This window comes from Prenolepis imparis, unplaced genomic scaffold, assembly GCF_030444845.1.
Source record: "Prenolepis imparis isolate NDT839.2.m4 unplaced genomic scaffold, iyPreImpa1.0 SCAF_4, whole genome shotgun sequence".
Classification (NCBI taxonomy): Eukaryota; Metazoa; Arthropoda; class Insecta; order Hymenoptera; family Formicidae; genus Prenolepis; species Prenolepis imparis.
This window is the reverse complement of record NW_028141162.1, coordinates 4,661,384-4,683,487: the sequence shown is the minus strand read 5'-3', so window position 1 is coordinate 4,683,487 and position 22,104 is coordinate 4,661,384. Positions and strand designations below refer to the sequence as shown.

Below are 22,104 nucleotides of genomic sequence, written 5' to 3'. Positions count from 1 at the left end.
TTTAATCTGGGAAACTATATTGATCATTATCCTTTGGAAAATTTAAGAATTTAACTTCTCACAATGATTATTTTTTCCTGAAATATTTTAGTATAATTTTTTTTGTAAATTTTTAACGAAAAAATGTATCACACTCAAGTATTTCTTGAGATCTTTAAAGAATATTCTTACGACGATATTATATGTAACAATTTTTAATTAATTAATTTTAAAATTAATTGGTGCATTTTCTGATGACGAGGCAGGCGTGAAAGACAAGGGAATCTCGTTTAGACTTAATATTCTAGTAAGCTTCCTTGTAGGGATGCGCCGATGCACGCGAGCCAGAGCTTCTCCTCATCGTGTTTACTAATTCATGAGATGAATAACTTAAGGATAAGCATTCACGCGGTATGAATAATGCTTATTCGTCTTCTTAACCCTTTGAGCAGGTGACCCGTTCCTTCCGTTTATGTATATGCGCGATCCAAACCCGGCCGGGCGATCCATCGTTCGATCACTATACTCTCGACGTGGGAAAACATCTGCCGCTGTCTATCATACCTTAATGCCGCATGTTGACCGATCAAGATTTGTTTGTCAGACTAACATTCCGTTTGAAACTTACGATTAATACCTGTCGATAAATATCCGATGGTATATAATCCGAGGCACGAGTATCTCTGCGATCGATTGTTTCCGATCAATTTTACAGTCGAATCTCTTCGTACTTGTTCCTACTTTATCTCAAGCTTGCGTGCTGCGGATGCTGGGTTTCGCATTATGAAGATCAACGAGGGAAGCAGCTAACCGAATTGATCGAATATCCTTGCATTTATTCGCGGAAACTCACGGAGAGATCCGCGCATGCATCGTTCTTGTATGCATGTGCATTCTTTCGTTGTGATGAATATTTTCTATTTTCCAGATTTTAACGTTAACTACCGGGTCCGTCCGATAGCTGTTCGAAAAGTCGGCAGACAGTCGACTAATTTACATAGTCCGATATTTTAAGAAGATTAATCGACGCATATACACAGTAGACCGTTCGTTGCACAACGACGACGAGGACGACGAGGACGTCGGTGAAAAATTCTCCGTTTCCGAGTTATCTGTCAAAATGGCAATTAATCAAGCGGTAATTATAAGTTCCGAGCATCTTTCGTCGAGCCGTCGTCTCGTTTGCTTAGAGAAGCACGTAGTAGTCCGTAGTTGCGGGTCGCTCGACAGGGGCGGTTAATCAATCCTGGAGCTCGTTACAGTCGAGCACTATGGTACTTGAAGTGGCGTTAACGCATCCGGAGCGCCACTAAAATGTCAGGAATTGTTAATCTACCCTGGCAAACGCGCGCTTAGCGCACGCTTGATAACACACTGCCGCGCCAACTACCCCTCGTCCTCCCCCAACCCTTCCCCAGAAATGAGGGGGTTACTACGAATAAACCCTTACTTTCCAGTTTCTGACCTCTTCCTCTTCGCGCGACGATCTTGCGAGCTTGCTCCACCGAGGGAAGCTTGGCGGGAGATATTCGCCGCCAAGCAGCACCAGACCGCACCATTATTACTAGCGATAAATCGCCACCTTTAATAAGAGCTCGCGTGCGACGTACGCCAGACGGAAGCCAGAAACGACAACGACGACGACGACGACGACGACGAAAGGATGGTGAATTTAAGGGGCGAATAGGACCGAGTACACTCTATTCAAACGATATCCTCTCGATTTTACCGAGTTCCCGGTGGCCGACACCGCGCTGTCTCTTTATTATGTGCACCTGATGGCGCCAACGATTTAATTTTGGATATCTCGCCACGCGCGCGCGCGCGATAAATATTTCGCATATAAAATACCTGCCGGCGTTACGAAAATTTATTACATTTACTGGAAGATAATATTGTAACGCGCCTATCTAACGCGCTATCAACGTATATACGGTATGGAGTTTTCGGTACATGATCCGTGGGATATGATACGCTGATGATTTATTGCCGTGCGTTTTGATTGACGTTGTAACAAGATAGTAAACGTATTTCACGTGGCGCCGCGTTTTAATCCTTTCTATCCCGATATCAACGTTATATGTATACGCCATTGTGCCGCGTCAAGCTTTTATCCTATATAATATCAACAAGCAATTAGTGACATGTGTGCAAATATTTCTTGAATACTTAAATATACAGATAATCTGTTTAACTGTCTACTGACACTGATGCAAACGTTTCTGCTTGTGTAGATCTAACTTAATTATAATATGTGTTAATTATTTATTTTTATTATGTTTTTATCATTTTTTATTATTATTTTATTATGTTAATTATTGTACAATTATTCTTATATCATACAATAAGATAACACAATGGATATAAATATATATATATATATATATATATATATATATATATATAATGACACAAACATTCTAATAAAGCGTGCAATAAATTGTCCTCACTCGAAGTTTGAAATTACATTTAGCTAATTATTAAAAATACATAGATTCATATTTGAAATAGAAGTGTATCTCATGGCAGTGACAAACATGCCTAAACCATCGTAGGTGCAGGCGTTGTGAAATGCCTCCCAGAAGACATACTCAACCAACAATTTTGCTTTAACCTTAAGAGCGGATTTATTGAAATCGGAAGAAATATTTTATCTTTATTTCAATTATATTTATTCAAAACTTATTCATAATATAATTAAACAATGCAACAAATTGAAAAAATTGTATGAAATCTCTGAGAAAAACAATATATAGATATATAGCTATTGTGCGTTAAGATTAACTACTCGTAAAAAAATTATATACATTAAAACTAAATATATATGTATCAAGTCTTTGAAGAGGTTAAACAGATGAATACGAGATAGAAGATAGGGGGGTTCAATTTTGGGACTGTTATGAATACGAGATAGAAGACAGAAGCTCATTCAGGGAGTCACGCATCATTCTTTGTAACCATAAGTGTAAGACTGTCGCACTGTGATTTGCATCATGATGCGAGTATATTTGGATTGATTAAAATAAAAAATATTTATATAAAAATAACAATTGTTGTTATAGTATCAGAATTATAAATTATTAATAATCGATTAAAGTTTATCACTGACATCATAGATTTTACATAAATTATAGTAAATGTTTTCACTTTCAAAATACACTTTTTTATCTAAATTATATATATATATATATATATATATATATAATTTATTTTAGAATATAAATATTTTAAAAATAAATCTAAAACAACGATTGTCGAATAATGAAAGTAATAAAGCAAGAGTTCAAAAGTAAATTTAAAATGTGTCAATATTTACATTTATATAAAAAATAATATATAATTCCGCGACTTTTTCTCTTTCTTCTACATATTCTTCGTATACTTTTCCTTAAAATAAATCTTCTTTTGTATTTAGTGGTACAATATATGTGATACGTAGCGAATATCATGTCACGATCACGGTCCACACCGTCTACCTGGCAGAAAGAATATTTTACACTACGAGACGATAAGTGTACGATGAGTAAATGCAATATTTGTACTGCAGAAATTGCTCTTCAATGTAATGCAAAGAACCATCTAATAACTCAACACAAGGGTGTTTATCACAATATTTCTTCATCAGAAAATTCAAGAGGAGATTGGCAGTCACAATTTGATATAATTGAAAACACTCATATGAAATGCAAAATTTGTAAAAAAAATTTCAAAATATTCGCGAATAATATCATGAGTCACCTAGGCAATATACACAATATAACAGAAAAAGAACACAACTTGATGACTAAATATTTTAAGAAAATAAATTAACAAATACGAGAGTGCACAATATGTAACAGAATTATTGAAAACAGTGATTTTTTTTTCTTTTTAGAACATTTAAACCAGCATTACTGCGATGAACCTTTAAACTTCAAAGAAACAAAATAAAAGAAAAAGCGGGACAATTTTTTGTTTGTTTTTTATCAATTAGTTATACATATGTCTTTACGTATAATTAGTAAAATTGAGTATAATGTATTAAACTATTCAAATATTTAGCGCATGTGTTTATCATAAATGTAATAAATATTTAAGTCAGATATGTAGAATTTGAACTTTATAAGTATTATAAGTATTAGAGTCAATTTTAGCTAATACTATATTAAAACATTTTCAATTCTTGATCATCTATTTATTAGTCTTATAGTCGGTAATTTGTCTCATTTATCATAATTCATATTTCTATAAATTATAAATAAATATGAGAACTAAATAATGCAACAAAAGTATTTTTATATTTACATAAAATTCAGATGTTGAATTTTTGAGAATATATTGAATTTTCAAATTTTCGGAGAGACTTGAGACTTGAATAATAAAAATATTTTATTAATAATAACATTATATGCACATTACACAAACATAAGTTTTGATCCTCAAATCTCAATAGTTATTTCCGAAGGATTTTGGCGTGCTGAAATCGAATCCGCGGTCCGAATTGCTCTATCACGTCAGGTTTCGGAGATATCTATATCTAAAAGTGTCAAAAGGCTATTTTTCGATTTTTTTAGGTTGAAATAACTATAAAACGATACATATTAGTTCCAGTTTATCGACGGCTTTAAATTCTGTAGAAAAAAATCCATAGAAACCGAATCCATAGAATACGTTATACCTTGAAGATTGGTAACAGAAATACTACCTTCAGAACGTAGTTAAGCGTAGCAGGGCAGCAACTCGCGCGGGGGTTGAAGCGTCCTGAAGATAGACGTAATATTTTTTTTATCAATTTTCAAGGTACAAATCTTAATGCAGAATGCAGCTTATTGCTACAGCAATCAGCTGCAGCAAAAAGCTGCAATAAACAAGATTTTGATCTTGATAACTTAAATAATTTCAAAAAAGAGAGAGACTCAAGCGTGCATCCCTGACGAATCATTAGTTTTTGCGATTTTGATGTGTAACCTCAAGCAGTTTTACTCAAAATTTTCTTTATTATTATAATCTGTAATATATAAATATTATTATATATTAAATTATTATTATTTGTATAATTATTAATTGTTATTAATAATTATTATGTACTGATTGTAATTAAAATGATAATAAAAATTTTATAAATAAAATATTTTATCAGAGTTATCAAAGTTAATAATAATATATATATATTTATTGTTACATTCCAACCTATAAATTTATTAGAACTTTTAATTAATTTATTTCGCATTTTTCTTCTTTCTCATTAACGTGATGATTTAAATTAATTTGTTTAACAGAATTAATTTTTGCTAATTCAAAAATTCTCTGCAAAGAATGCAATTACTAATATTATGCAATTGCTAATACGTTTATTGTAATATTTGCAATTGCGTAACTTTTTCTATAATCTTGCTCTAATATATAGATATAAATAACCAAACAGTTAACGTTAAAAGATATGTATTAAGGAGATTTAGATTCTATATCAATATTTACATTTAAACATTTAACATTAAACAAAGAATAATATGTATTTCCGCGCGACCTTCCTCTCTTTCTTCTATAATCTTCGTATCTTTTTACTTGAAATAATTCTTCTTTTGTATTTAGTCGTACACTATCTGTAATACGTAGCGAATATCATGTCAAAGTCACGGAATAACTGGCAGTGGGCATGGGAATACTTCACATATACAGACGATAATGAGCGTGTAAAATGCCATATTTGTGCTTCACATATTATTGCTTTTACTCCTAAAAAAAGTAATGCAAAGAGCCATCTAAAGACTAAACATGAAAAAGTTTATCGCAATATTACTTCTTCAGAAAATTCAACAGGAGATTGGGAGTCACAATTTGATACAACTGAAAACATTCATATGAAATGCAAAATTTGTAAAGAAACTACCCGTATATACAAGAGTCAAAATTTGACAGGACACTTATGCAAACTACACCAAATAACCGAGAAAGAACACAACTTGATAACTAAATATTTTATAAAAATAAATTGGCAAACACGAAAGTGCACAATATGTAAAATGATTGTAGAAAACAGTGATTTGTCTTTCTTCTTAAATCATTTAAAGAACGGGCATTACGAGACTGATGAACCTTTAGACCTCAGAGTAACAAAATGAAAGAAAAAGCGGTAAATTTTTTTGTTTATTTTTTATCAATTACTTATACATATGTCTTTACGTATAATGAGTAAAATTGAGTACAATGTATCAAACTATTCAAATATTTAGCATGTGTTTATCATAAATATAATAAATATTCAAGTCAGATATGTATAATTTGAACTTTATAAGTGTTATAAAAATATTTGAGTTAACTTTACTTAGCTAATACTATATTAAAATATGATTACTTAGCTAATACTAAATTAAAATTTGTCATTTATTAACCTTAGAGTATTTATTAATCTTAGAGTCGGTAATTTACGGTAATTTATGAAAATTTGTAATAATTCGTAATTTTTATAAATTATTAATAAGCATGAGGACTAAATAATGCTACAAGTATTTTTGTTTTTAAATAGTATTCGGGTGTCAAATTTTTGATAATATCGAATATATAAGTTTTTGAGGAGATTTGAATAATACAAGTGCTTTTATCATTAATATGAGATTTGAAATATGATTTTAAAATATTGATTAATCCAGTAATTGTTACTTTTTATTCTGTGCAGATCATTCAGTAATTAAAGCAGTTTAAGTTTTAAAAGAGACGTTGCAACACCAAGTAGCAATACCTACAGTAAAATAAATTTTGATTTTATGAGATGACGTAAATAATTTAATATAATAGAGAAAGTCAACACGCGCCTCTGATAAGTAATCATTTACTTTTGCCTTTTTGATGTGTAAAATGAAGCAGTTTTACAAAATTTATATTTATTCTAATAATTATTAAATTATAAATATTATTAATTGATTGTAATAAAGATAATTAAAAATGATGAAATCTCATAAATAAAAGAAAAAATAAAATGGTATGATTAAGTATATAAGTATAATAATACGTCTTTTTAATTTATATTCTAACACGCATACACATGAATAACATTTATTATAATGTTCGATTAATAAATTTCGTATCTTTTTTATCAAGTTATTTATATTAATTAGTTTGGGAACTAATTTTTGTTAATTCGAAGTTATTTTGAAGAGTTTGGCAATTTTTAATATTGACATTTATTATAATATTTAGGATTATGTAACTATTTCTGTATAAATTATATTTACGTAAAATAACAATGAAATAAAAAAAATTGTATGGCGTTTACAATCAGTCAAACTTTAGTTTTTTTAAACTTTTATCCTTTCTGTTGCAAAATAGCTAGCTGTTAAAATCTCGAAGTATCATATGCTTGCTTTACATAAATGTTTTATTCGCGCTCTGCTCACATATTTTAGATCGTTGAATTAATCTGTAGTTGCAATCTGTTTTAGTTAATATCTCTAATTGTAAGTACAAACATTTCTATACCAAATATATGTATAGTATTATATATACACATAGAGAAAATATTTACATTCTTATTCATCGCCGTTTGCAAACTGTAAACATTTCTAAGACGCAGGTTAAGACATAATTAAGCAGCAATCTCAATAAAGGAGCGACAAAAACATCGTTCTCAGGATATTATAAAAATAAAATCTCATTACCAACATGTGACTATCGGAAGACTTCATTGCGACTCTTCTTCTATTTAGAAATGTCGGTACATCTGACGGCTATTCTCAGTCACACGTCAGAATTATTTTACGTGAACTAGAGATGTAGTATTAGCGAAGAAACGATTGCAGTTCCATGACCCAGTAGTTAAGTATCGTGGTGATGATTTGTTGTGGAGCATCAAGTTCATCAGATCACGGTTTTCTCACAGATATTTAGCCGTGATTATTTCCTTACAGTTCATCGCACGTTGAGATACGAGATTGCATTCTGCCAAGGGGCGGAAGGTGGCAGGAGAAAAGGATTATGGTGGTTTCGCTAAAGAACTCGATACACCAAGTTTTTAAGGCAATGAAATAACATGGAGAACTGGCGGCTGGATGAAAGGCGGGACGGGGGAGAGGAAAGGGGAAAGAGAGCTCGAAACTCGGTCACCCCGTTTTCAATTGACCAGCTTCCTCTCTCGCGGCATAGCCCGCAGTCTGACTGCATTGTACAAACTTCCTGCAGATTTTAGCCCTCTCGTGCGTTTCATATTTTAAACGGATCCGCGGGGGAGAGGGAAAACCGACCGACCGTGTGTCGCTCCGGGACGATCGACGTGGACGCGGAAGCGGGACGCGAGCGAGCACTGTATAAATATGTATATGCCAAGTATACACACGAGGGAGATAGAAGAGAGAGAGATAGAGAGAGAGAGAGAGAAAGGTCGGCACAATCGCGGACCTATGTCAAAAACCGTTCGATCGGTCAACTGCGTCGCATCCGTCGCGGATTCGTGACGGAGAGCCGTTTCAGAAGGGGACCACCCCTTAATCGGCGGTCGTTGCTGCATCGGATTTTGATTAGCGCGACCATGTCACGTTTGTCCATTCGTTTGTCAACGGATAAAAAAATGCATCGCGTACGTCGCGGCGCCTTAATTTATAAACCAAATACACACATACATACATATATATATATATATATATATATATATATATATATGTATAGACATATTCTTCTTTGATTCATTCGTACGTGTAGATACGTTCCGCTCTTCTTGATGATTTTTTAATATCTGTTAATATTAAACGAATAATCGCGTGTCCACGTTTTCGATTAAGTATCGTCTTATTATGTCATACAATCGTTAATCGGATATTGTGTTATCTTGTTGTCACTTTTTGCTATTGTATTGTTCTATACCTACTGGATGATCTTTTTGTCAACAAATTCTGCGCATTCAGTTAAAATATTCGAGTACTCGATGCATAATATAGTTATATGATTTTTAAAGCAGGATTATATGTATATATATAGTGCCACATATAATATATATATATATATATATATATATATATATGTGCACATGTAAACTCAGAAAAAGCTCTCACGTTTTGACGTATAATTATATTCTCACATGAAACATTACTGCGTTCTCTCAATCTACGTACAAATTTCTGCCAAGTGTTTTAGACCGATACTCGTGTATTTAACAAACGCTTTTTAATAAAAAAGAAATTTAAAATTAAATAATTATTATATCATCGGCTGAGATAAAATTAAAAGTAAAATTTCTATACATATACCTTTTACACTTTATTAAATAGTTTGATAAAATAAAATTCAAGCATTCAAGAGTACATATGCTAATTAAAATGAACTGATCGGTCTAATCGTAAGATGGTTGATCGCACGGCAGAACATAAACTTGGCGGACGTGGCGAACAGCTTGTACCCCCGCCGTATAATTTAATCATATCTTCACGCCCCTCGAGCGACAGAGCTCGACGCAAGGGCCCCCTTCGTTTTCAGACCGAGGTATAGAGCTGGCAAAGAGCTCGGGGTTATTAGGCGCGTTCATTGTTGTGCGTTCGTACTTTATTGTTGTTTCAATTACGTTTGAGAGAAATGCTTCACCCTTTCGACTTTCGCACACACTCCTTTCTCTGTGTGTGTGATGCTGTTCTCTCTCTCTCTCTCTCTCTCTGTTCCTCTCACCCCCTCTCATCCGTTCTTTCGGCTACCCCCGCGAATCGCGTCCTTCTCCGCATCCAAACTCGCGTTTTCCTCTTCCGTCGCCATCCCCCACCCCTCCTCCTACCCCCTAAAACCCCGTCGAAAGCCGTCAGCATATTGCGCATGCATAATTTAACGTGTTCAAACAAATAACAAAGTTTTCGCATGCTGATGAGAACGCCACCGCGTCCGGATTTCGACTGCCACCGACTGGCAGTGACATATTTTCATTTGACACGCGGAGACGGGGCGGGCCCGACTAGCGGCCGAGGAATTCCGCAAATCTGCGCGGCATGATCGATCTCTCTCTTTCTCTTTCCCTCCCTCCCCTCTCTTTCTCTCACATTCAAACGCGCCGGGCCATGAATACTCGGAAATAACCCGTGAAAAAATAACAGGCCGAACAGCGTGAAACTTCGCGTCTCGAAAGCTCGAATCAGTGATAATTTGAATAAAACGCGCTTGCCTAATTTTCTACGGAGGAACTAGGAGGACGAGCTAGGAGGTTCGAGATTCGCGCTGGAAGATCCTTGAATATTACAAAGGGTAATAATTACGCAGACGGTCTGGGTTATTTTTTCCGGCCGTCAGAAACGTACCTTCCGGTCGAGTGATGCGATATAACCGTTTACAGGCCTTGCGTGATTGTCGACGTCTCTTTCCCTTTTTTCTCTCTTTCTCTCCCTGTTCCAACCATCAGTCGCAAGAACAGAAAGACATATTACGGAGCGTGTTGTAAAAAGGTGGCGCGACTTGGGCGAGTACTCTTTGGCTTGCGTGTTATGCGCGAAGGACAAAATATATAGTCAATAAAGTACACACCACCCTCTCGACATATCTCGGATATATTACCGGGGGAAGAGACATCAATATGGAAAAGAAACGCCGAGAGAGAGAGAAAGTCGCGGACTTTATGTTTCTTGCTTGTACGTACAATCATTCGAAAGGAAGGATAATTATGCCTCTGAACAGGAACAAATGACGGCCACGGCTAATCTTTCCTTTATTGTCTTTATAATCGTCGGGGTAGCGCGGCGGTTAAAGCGGTTCAATTCCCGCACGTAACCGGCAATTCGCTTTTATCGCGAGAGATGCTTTAAAGATAAACAAGTAAAATGCCGCTTTAAGTACCATTGTAAAAAGCCCGACGTTATAATTGGCGCGAGCTATCTCGCTCTCGCGCGAATACGTAATTCACTTTGCGGAATGTTGACACATTGCGGTGGAAAATCTTGCCGATCGCTCAACATCTCGTCCCGGGACATCGGAGAACTTTCTCACCCCCCCCCCGTTCATTTTCATCCCCCCCTTTCTTCTCTCCCGTTAAAGGTGAAGTTTACGGTAAACAGCGTCGTGATGGTAATTATTTACGTTATATTCCCGCGATATACGCTCTCGGCGACAGCGCGCGGCTTATAAACTCATCGCTCTCGTGACTCGAGAGCTCCCCTTTAATGGGAAAGCGTGTCTCACGTTCCACGTTCGGTTAACTATAGCGTTATTAACTTCCAAAGTAAACTCACTCTTTTCCCCGTGGCACACTTTGTCGCGATACACGCGGGCGGGATCGCGAAGCGTTACATAATGCTCTATGAGAAGCTAAGCCACCCTCCCTCCTCCCTCTACGTACGTATGCAAGTATATCGTCGGTATTCGTTCGGTCCGGCTGGCAATTTGCCTTTGCATACCGCAGTCTTACTCCAAGTATGAATAATAATGATCCTAGATATGTGAATTACGAGGCGATTATCTATGACAGAAGGGGAAAGGAAGGAAGGAAGGCGGACTTCGCCGTTGGTTATTGCACCCCGGTGCATAACCCTGAGAATCGATTCTGCGACTCGGCGTAAAATAACGGTGCCAGATATATTTTTTTAATTGCACGACGATTGCTGCGCCTTTCATATATCCGTACAGGTATAATAAATATTAATAAGTAAGTGGCAACAGCTGTTATTCAAAAATGCTTTTCTAATTATGCATTCTTGATGTATGTTTTCTCGCGATTAAAACTACGTCAATAAAATTTCTATGCGGGTAGTTTGGGTGCTAGTGTGTTAGTGCGCAATTAAAAAAAAAAATATAATTATTATATTATAATTAATTTATACTATACATATAGTATGATATATGTATAATAATTTATATTATATCTTATATTTATTTATATAATATTATTATAATTCTTAGTGAAATATATATCAAATTTTTCGTATTGATTTCAATTGTCGAAAAGATAATATTAAATTACGTGAAGTATATTCTTTTTTCTATCTTTAGGTCGAATACTCTATTAGAGTATTCAGCTTCAAAAGGGATGAAGTTTGATACGAAGCTTTTCCGCAAACGGCGCCACTTGACGGACTCCTTTGAAAGGGTGGAAAAAATTTATAAGTATATATCAGTAAAGATTTCTTGAAATTAGAGTAAATAAATTAGTTATATATTAATAATTTTGCTAAAATTAATAAGGGTAATTTCGAAAAATTTTGATTTATACGAAAGATATCTCGCCCATCGTTAGATCTGTATTTCATTTTGATTTATTTTTAAAATTTTTATATAATATCTTATTATTTCATAAAACACAATCTCGCAATAATAATCTGAATCTCTTGTTTCTGCAAACTTTGCATGCAAATTGACATAAAGCGCATATGTGGGAAATAATTTGCGTGCAGTGTGCGCGGATAAATAAGGATTAACTTTAATCCGAAAATAAGAATATTTTACACCAATAATCTGATTAAGCTATTTTGAGATTTTTATCGCGTACACACGCGCGATCGATTTATAATTCGACTTTATTCTGTTTCACGACAATATTACATTTAGAAGTTTAAAAATGTAATAACCGTTGTGTACCATCGCGCATTCCATTTTTTTCTGAAGCATATGTTTGAAATACACAAGAGCAGTCGGAGACACATTGTATCTTGTTTCGCTACGTATTTGTCGTCCACCGTCCGGCTTCCAATTGTTTAAGTTTCGCAAGAAGGATCCGGACAAAGGATCGGAGAGGTAGATATCCTCTTTCACTGTGTGTGATTTGTCAAAAACATTCCCTCGCCGAATTCGTGCCGCTTTACCGTGATGAGTACATGTATGTTGCGTGGTGTGTCTTCCCGCATTCGTTTAAACGAATGCCAGACGACGGGTAGTGCTCGGATTGAAAAGAATGGCTTGAAAGGCAAGAGCGTGGTTTGTGCAATATTAATTTGCCTCTATTAAGGTTTTATGAAACTTCAAACATTACGCCACACACTTTTTCTACGCGCGCGCGTTTATGAATATTATTTCATATTGAATCCTATGTCAAAGCGTAACCTACTTGTAGAGAATATATGTTATATATGTATAGTAATGTAATGTAATATATATTTTTTTATAGTTTATAATATTATATATACGTCGTATTTTTTACGAGTGTTTATATTGGGAAATTATCTCTCTTCCATTTTCAATCTCAACACTTTCCCCCATCGCCAGAGTATATTTTGTCGATTAAAAAAATTGAAAGTTGCACGCATGTAGATTCGAAATTTTGTTTCTTCTTCAATTAACGTTTTATCACAAGACTAATAAATATTCGCTTATAGGATGAGTAATATTACAATATTACATTTATACATATAGAATCGCGACCTTTTCCTCTTTCTTCTACTAACTTTTATATTCTTCGTAAACTTTTCCTTCAAATAATTCTTTCGCGTTTAATAGTATACGATCTGCGAGTATCATGTTACGGAATAGAAAATATAATAACTGGCAGCGGAAATATTTTTCACACCACAAGGCGACAGGCAAGCAGTATGCAATATGTGTGATGTACATTTCTTTCTTATCCCAAACAAATCAAATACAAAGTACACATAATAACTCAACATAAAGATGGTTATCGCAATATTTCTCCATCAAAAAACTCAAACGAAACTTGTCAATCACAATTTAATACAATTGGAGACATTCATATGAAATGCAAAATTTGTAAAAAAATCTAATATTATATCAAGGAGAAATTAATTGAATTAATTTATTTCGGCTCATTCTTTTTCTTATCAACATGATGACTTAAACTAATTAGTATATAGAAGTTATTTTTGCTAATTCAAAAATACTCTGCAAAGATTGCTGTTATTAATATTCATTATTATTGTTCTTATTTGCGGTTGTGTAACTTTTTCTATAATTTTTTTCTAATCGGCAATAGATAAGTAAGCTAACCATGAAAGTTAAGAAATGTTAGACAGGTTTAAACTGTGTATCAATATTTAAATTTATATAAACAATCATACGTCTTTCTGCGACCTCTCCCTTTTTCTTCTACTAACAATTCTATATTCTTTGTATACTTTTTTGAAATAATTTATTTCTATTTAGTACTACACGATCTGGGATACGTAGCGAATATCATGTCACGGTATTCCTGGCAGTATGAATATGTCACACAACATGGCGATAAGGCATTATGCAATATTTGTCAAGCAGAGTATAGTCTTAGAAAAGATTACTTTCATATGAAGCACCACCTAATAACTAAACATAAGGATGCTTATCAAAATTTTCTTTCATCAAAAGACTCAAAAGAAGATTGGAAGTCGCAATTTGACAAAATTGGAAATCAAAAGAAATGCAAATTTTGTAAAAAAATTTATAATATAACATTCACTATTTCGAATGAAATGACAGTGCACTTATGTAATAAACACAATATAAACAGAATTGAAGAAAAGGCAAAATACAAATTGATGATTAAATATTCTGAGAAATTATTTTCGCTTTATGACATGACGTTTCAGACACGAAAATGTACAATATGTAAAATGGTTATTCAAAACTGTAATTATTCTATCTTCATGCAACATTTGAGCCAGCTTCACGAGACTGTACTTCCAAATATCTAATTAACGAAATAAAAGAAAAAGTGGTAAGTAAATATTATCGTTTATGTTTTAAGAATTATTTATATATATCTTTACGTACAATAAAATAAAATTGTGTACAATGTATTAAATTATAAAATTCAAATACTGAGCATAAGTTTATCATAAATTTTAGAAACGTGCAAGTCAGATATGTAGCATTTGTATATTTTATAAGTAATTGTAAGTATTGGCATTAACTTTATTTAACAAATACTATATTAAAATAAGACAATTCAAATTTGTTCTCTATTTGTTTGTCTTATAGTCGATAATTTGTGATAATTTGTGACAATTCGTATTTCTATAAATTATAAATAAATAAAAACTAAGTAATGCAACAAGCACCTTTGTTGATAATATTCGAATGCCGAATTTTTGAGAATATCGTGAAAGTTGAAAGATGTTAAACAGATTTAGATTGTGTATCAATATTTACATATGTATTATTACGTATTTATATAAAATCATACGGCTTTCCGCGACCTTCCCTTTTATTGTCTCCAAACAAAACTATATTCTTCGTATACTTTTTCTTAAAATAATTCTTTTCTTGTATTTAATGGTTAGGTACACAATCTGTGATACGTAGCGGATATAATGTCATCGTCACGGCATAGCTGGCAGTGGGAATACTTCACACAACATGGCAATAAGGAATAAGGCATTATGCAATATTTGTCAAGCAGAGTATAGTCTTAGAAGAGAATACTCATATAAAGAACCACCTAATAATTGAACATAAGGATATTTATCGAAATATTCTTTCATCAGAAAAAGATTGGAAGACGCAATTTGACAAAATTGGAAGTAAAATGAAATGCAGACTTTATCAAAGAATATATTATAATATAGCAATGAGAGACTTTTTCGTATGATGTATCGAGACACTTAGTTAATAGACACAATCTTAATCAGTTAGAAGAAAAGAGAAAATACAAATTGATGATTATATATTCTAATAAATTATCTCGAATTGTTATACAAAATTTTTTATTATTATACTATTAAAAAATATTATTATTATAATTATTAATTGCTATTAATTATTATTATTTATTAATTGTGATAAATGTAATAAAGATTTATAACATTTTCTACATAAAATAATATTATTAAATAAATATAATAATATTATCTTTATTTATATTCCAACATACATACACGCAAATTTATTATAATGTTCAATAATTTATTCCGCATCTTTCTTTCTTATCAATTTGATGATTTAATTGATTTAACAGATTTTATCGGATTTTATATTGCACAAATATTTATTAATTAACACGAGTATAAATAATAGGAAAAAATATAAGACTCACTGTTCTTTAAAATTTTTTATGAACTGCTTTGTTTATATGTATATTAAACATATACTGTAATGTTTTGATAAAAATATATTTAAGCCAAACTCTCGCGTAAAATTATCTTCTTTTAAACTCACTCTATGTCTTATGTAGTCATATTCTATCATAATTATAGAGTTGTAGGAAATATAAAGTTCTCATTTATTCTACAACAGTCTATGTAGGTCGAGCTTGAGAGAATCGTCTTTTAATTAACTACTTTCGGAATTAACGCGACACAAAGTTGGAAAAACAATAGGGAAGACTCAAGAGAAAACCGTAAAGAAGAACAAAATGAGAAATGAGAATACGTAGAAAACTATTTGTTATTCTCAGTACATTGACTAATGAAAAGATACTACATTACATTTTTCGCTTATGTCTGCGCTTATGAGAAAAGAAAGTTTCCTCCCCAGTTAAAAAAACTAATATTACTAATATTAAGAGATTTAGTTTAAAATAATGAAGAGGTTAAGTTTAAAATAATTTGTAAAAAATAGATTAAAATTTTAATTACAGATAATTATTTTTTGATGTATATGATTGATTGATCTCTCTGTTGAAAAATATATTTTATTACAATTCTTTAATAAAGTATTTATTAGAGGATCTTTTGGAATTTCTAAGTATATAATAAATCATCTCCAAGCCTTATTTATTCCAATTTCTCTTTATTCCAATAGTTTAAACAACTGTTTTAATAACTGCTAAGTTATTGTCCTAAAACTCTTTGGATTGAATATGTGGATTGAATTGATATTTTTTGTCATCTTTTTATTTTTGTATTAAAATCATTTATAATCTACCATAATTTATTTATTTAAAAATGAATGACTTTAGAAATTTGAAAAATAATACTTAAAATAATACTAAAAAAAGATTTATTTTTTTGAAGATTCGTTTTTCTTTTCTTTCTGTCTTCAAATTAATCTAATTCTTCTATTTTTGAGGGATAGATAAATCACTTTAAAACTTTTTCCTAAACGTTGTTTTCGAGATGCATATATTAAATACGATTCAATTATTTTTTTACAGATTTTCTCGATTCTTCAGTGCACAATATCTAAGAAGTAATTGTGGAGCGCATTGTAGCTTATTGCGTGGGATGCAGCAAAGACTATCGCTTACGCTAGATTTAAAAATCAAGTTAATGGCCAGCCCGTTATTTCCGCGAGATGAGCTACACCGCCTTTCTCTCGTCGAGGGATGGGAACAGAGGGAGGAGGGAAAAGGGAGGAGGTTTCTCTCTACCCGTCTTGCTATGATTGTAGCAGAATCCTCGGCAAGAAGTAATCTCTTTCTTCCGATGCGCGGTATCTCGCGCCGAGGCGGGATATTTATTTATGGTGATTAATCACGCAAAGCCCGAAGACGCCGGATCCGAGAAGTGCCCGGAACTGAAGGAGGCACGAAAACGAGCAAACATTAGAAGCGGGACGATAAGACGGGCTCGCATAATGCCGCGGCAAAACGCTCTCCCCTTCTCTCTATCTTAAGAAGCGTCACTCTCTTTTCCACCCTTAACCTCATCCCTCTCCCTCCGCGCCATGGTATTTTCTCAGTCGAACAAATCGTGTTCGCTACACTTTCTCACGATTCATTCCCGAGAACACTATTGCATTCGTTGATCTTTCGAGTCCTTCGTCTCGTTCTTCCGGCAACCGTGAAAAGCATCACTTCCACGTTCACATTCTTCACTATGTTGTTCTTCAAAGTGGAGTTATTCGTTACTAAGATATTACAGCTGATCGCTAACATCAATTCCCGAACGCACGCATTAATCAAGAGAAAAATATGTTCAAAGAAAAGTATATCTCTTTAAATGTTAAATTTTCTTAATTTCTAACAATCTAATAATTATTAATTAAGACTCCAATTCCAATAATTATCTTGAAAAGACAAGAATAATACGTCTTCGATCTTTGTAAACTGTTACTTGATAGCAGTATCAATTAAATGTGTAACGCGGCTATTGATCTGTAATATAAGTATGTTTGTCTTGGTTAAACGAGTTAGTTTTTAAAAGAAATCGGCAAGTAGAGTGTGCTTTTCACATGGAGCGAAGAAAGTTTAGCGGAAAGTTTGTTTCAAATCCCGATCGAACAGTTTGTTAATTAATTGGGCCATGAATCGACGAATAAATCGTTGTCCGCGAGCGCGACCGGGTGGAAATAAACGTCGACTAGCAGCGCAGGATCGGAATGTCTGTGATCCGGACTAATGAGCAATTAGTAACAGAGCTGCTTGCTCTGTATGTACGTAGTACAGTCAGCGAATGTGGCCGCCACATGTCTCACGCTAAACACTGCCACCCAACTGCCTACTGTCAAAGATTTATCGTCCGGTTACATATGCATCCCCGTTTCGCCAAAGCAAGAATATGTCCTCGAGTATTTTTGTAAACTGTTGAGATCGTTTCTCTTTCTTTCATAACACATTCTTTAACTACGATTTGAATCGAATGTATGATATACAGTAACTTTTTGTTACACAGTTATTATTTAATTTAATGTGTAATGATAATTTAGAATTAATTATTTATAATTTAATTAAAAATTGATGTAGGTATTATTTACTAGATAAATAATATAATGTAAAATATATATATTTCCTCTCACTTTTCTTCCACAATATTTTTTTTCTTATTAAAAGTGTGTGATTTTATTTAATTTGTTATACTTGCAAACTTATGTAAAATGCTCGAGATGTTGATTTGATTTAATCAGCGCATCCTATTCGTGCGTTATCTTATACAGGCGTTTTCGTGTCTATAACGTAAATGTAGCTTGAATGAAATATTTATACAGTAATTGCGACTCGGACAATTAACATATAAATTTATTATCCCGGAGCTGTATGTACTTGTAAAGGTGAATATTTTTGCTGAACGCGAAAAAATTACACGAGCTTGCTGCCGATATTTTTCATCCTAAAAATCCGCGAATACCGTGTTTTATCTCGCGACTCGCTTCTGGTCTTTTTGGTCCTCTCAGAAAGATATTCGATGTTAAATATGTTTCGACAAATTTGTGCATGTACATTGAGCTGCGAGACAGTGACGCGTTACGCGAAATATCCGATTATTCGACGTCGAATTACAACGGCCAAGAATATTTTCACGAGAAATTCGAGCTTTGGATGTTACGAGCGCGGGGATCAAGGAATATGATCACCCGCGCGAAATAATCGTAGATCTCTCGCGCTCGATTTATCGTGAAATTCACAATTTATTTAACCCCCGGTTGGCAACGAAGCGATTCCGGAGAAATCAGAGAGAGAGAGAGAGAGAGAGATTGTGTAGCAAGGGTTAAGAAAATCGATCGTTCGGCAAACACGCGGACGTAGCTGCCGTAGCTGTTGGGTTATCGTGCGGAAGGAATGACGGTAATTGCCGGTTTTGTCTTCCGACGAGGCGACGATAGACGCCCTTTAGACGTTATGAAGCGGCCGCCGTCGCGCCGCCTTTCACATCGGGATTCGACTTCGTCTTCGTCTTCGTCGTTCGACGGCACTCGGTTCCGTAATATTAAGGCACAGCCTGGGAACGATGACAAGGACGTGCCACCTCGTGTTCACTGGCGCATGGCGCACAATTTTAACTCAGAGAACGTCAAGTAATTCTCCATTAAGTGCGAATTACGAATAATTCACGCCGCGGGACGAGCCGAGAGATAGATACATGTTAAAGGTTAAAATGAAAATTGCATTCCACCGAATATATTTAACCGACACTAAATGCATCCTGATGTAAATAATTATGCGAGCTTGATTTCATCGTTAATATAATACATGGTCGATTCTTACGGATTTTACGATTAACGATCGCTCTATTTCTTTCCTACATAAATAGAAGGAAAAAATAAATAAATAAATCGAGCGGGTTTTATAGTTAACGCTAACGCTAACGCTCGAGGACTGATGATTACCAGACTAGCATGGGCCACAGATGCTGATGAAAATGGCGGTATGATACGAACTCGGGCGGAACTGACGTTTGGACTTGGTTGATTAAACGTACAAAGGGGACGGGGGTCTTCTTGTCCTGCGGATCATTTACAGGACGCGGCGGACGAGGTACCCTGCACCTGACGTCGTGAGGGACGTCGGAGGGGGGTGGACCTAAAGGTGGTATACAGAGAAGCGTGAGGAAAGAGCCGAACAAGGAGAGAAAGGTCGGGCTAATTGGATGTCGGAGGCGCAATCTTGTGGTCTCCATTTGTCATTCGCTAGCGCGAGAAACGCGAAACCCCTCTCGCTTTCCCCTATATTTTCCGGCTCTATCTCCATTTTTCCTCGCGTTTCCATAAAGCCCCTTTCGTTTCAACACGCTCATACACTCACGTGGAATCTATCTTTGAATTCGGCGGTCGCACCGGGTCCGCACGGACGTTAGCCGGATATTACGAGAATTCTGGAGCCCCTTCGAACCTTCATGGAATTCGATCCACGTATCCCGGAGGTCGCGCCAAAAATCCCACGACTGCCGCCGTGCTGTGATCCCCTTCTTGTCGGCGCGCGTTCCCCGTTGTACCCGAGCTACCCTGATTGGGATTCGAGGGATCTCATCGATTAGCAATCGAGAGTCTGATAAGAAGTTGAACGCAGAGGGATAATTAAACTGTCATGTTAAGAAAATGTCGAATAATTTTATCTCTTGTTAAATATTATACTCTTTTGATTGAGAATTGTTATATCTATAATATGCTAGCTATAATTTAATTTCATTGATTGGGAATATAATCGCAATCGTGCGCATTGTAAATTACTCTAAACTTATAGTATAAATATAGATATGCTTTATTGAAGAGTGCATATATGTGCGACATTCCTTTTCGTACTTCACGTAACGACGGCTCGCTCGAGTGATCGCCGGATATTGCAAGAATCTAGACATTGCCTTTGCCATTCCCCGGTATTTAATGCACACATAACTCATCTCGCAACGAGGGTCTATGACTCTCACCGTTGTATGCCCCGCGAACTAATTATCGTTGAAATTTACATGAACGAGGAACGAAGCATTTAAGGTCGACACAAAGACCGCGTTATTGTGCGTCAACCTTCTCGATTATAGATAAACGAACGATAATGCGCTATGTATAATAAGAATGTCCCGCGAGATTTGACATTTGTGCGAGAAGTATGAAAAAAAATCGATAGACGTACGTAAACACATTAATTCATTAATTAGATTACATCGTGCGTAAAGACGACGTAATAATAGAGCCTGTCATCGCAATCGTAATGTTTCTTTAAAGAAGACGGAAAAGCCGACTAATGATAATAAGAGTTCGATAAGAACTCGGCTGGAAATATTTCGTTCCTACAAAGTCCCTTTAATTAACCTTTCCCATCGGTATTAATTGCGGCCAGTGTCGTAAGGAATACGAAACGCGCGCGATCGCTTTGAGCAACAATCAACGGTAGTATAGTTTCTCTTTCGCACAAAGTTAATCTTCAATATCGTTCAAATTACTTTACAGTAGGAAAAACGAGATGGAAACATAAACATTTACTCACACCATAGCTGAGCTAGTAGTTGATTCGTGCATCAATCAGTCGCTGAAACTTACCTAAAACAAAAAAAATGCATTTTGTTAAATATCTTATATCATACAAAATGCAAAACAAGATTTGATTATGAAATCGATAACACGTAATCATTTTGTTACAAATTTTTTCAAAAAGCTACAATTTTCTTGTAAATTCCTAATATTTTTATATATTTGCTTATTGATACTTATATTTTGATAACTATTTTAAAAATAAAAATAATAAATTTGTATATAATAATATATAAATATATTATTTATAATTTTTTAATAGCTTAATTTATAGTAACTAGAGTATAATAAAAGAAGTACGTAACAATTTAATAGAAAAAAGTTTAATTTATATTAAATGATCAAAGCTGTGTAATTTCCATGGTTTGATAATTATTATTTTATTTGGAAATGATGAAGGAAATTTGAACACATACAAATGAAATAGCGTGTTTAGGGGGTAGATAGAGAAAATGTCGGAAGTAGGATTCTTTGGTGAGCAATAGCAAGTGCTGATAGCACGAACAGCGTAATCAGTCTTCCATTATGCTCACGTGAACTAGCCTTTATTATCTAAGACTTTGCTATGAAAGGCGCAAATAGGGTCATTCTTCGATTGCTACTACTTCCAATATTTCCATGGCGATCCCGAAAGAAAAGTGATCTCGA

The 22,104-nt window shown here is 34.3% G+C and overlaps 1 protein-coding gene across 8 annotated transcripts in view; it reads right to left on the bottom strand.

Moving 5' to 3' along the window:
* Nucleotides 1-22,104, bottom strand: part of Ten-m (teneurin transmembrane protein Ten-m) — an 856,961-nt gene that overhangs the window by 456,621 nt on the left and 378,236 nt on the right. The window lies entirely within an intron of this gene.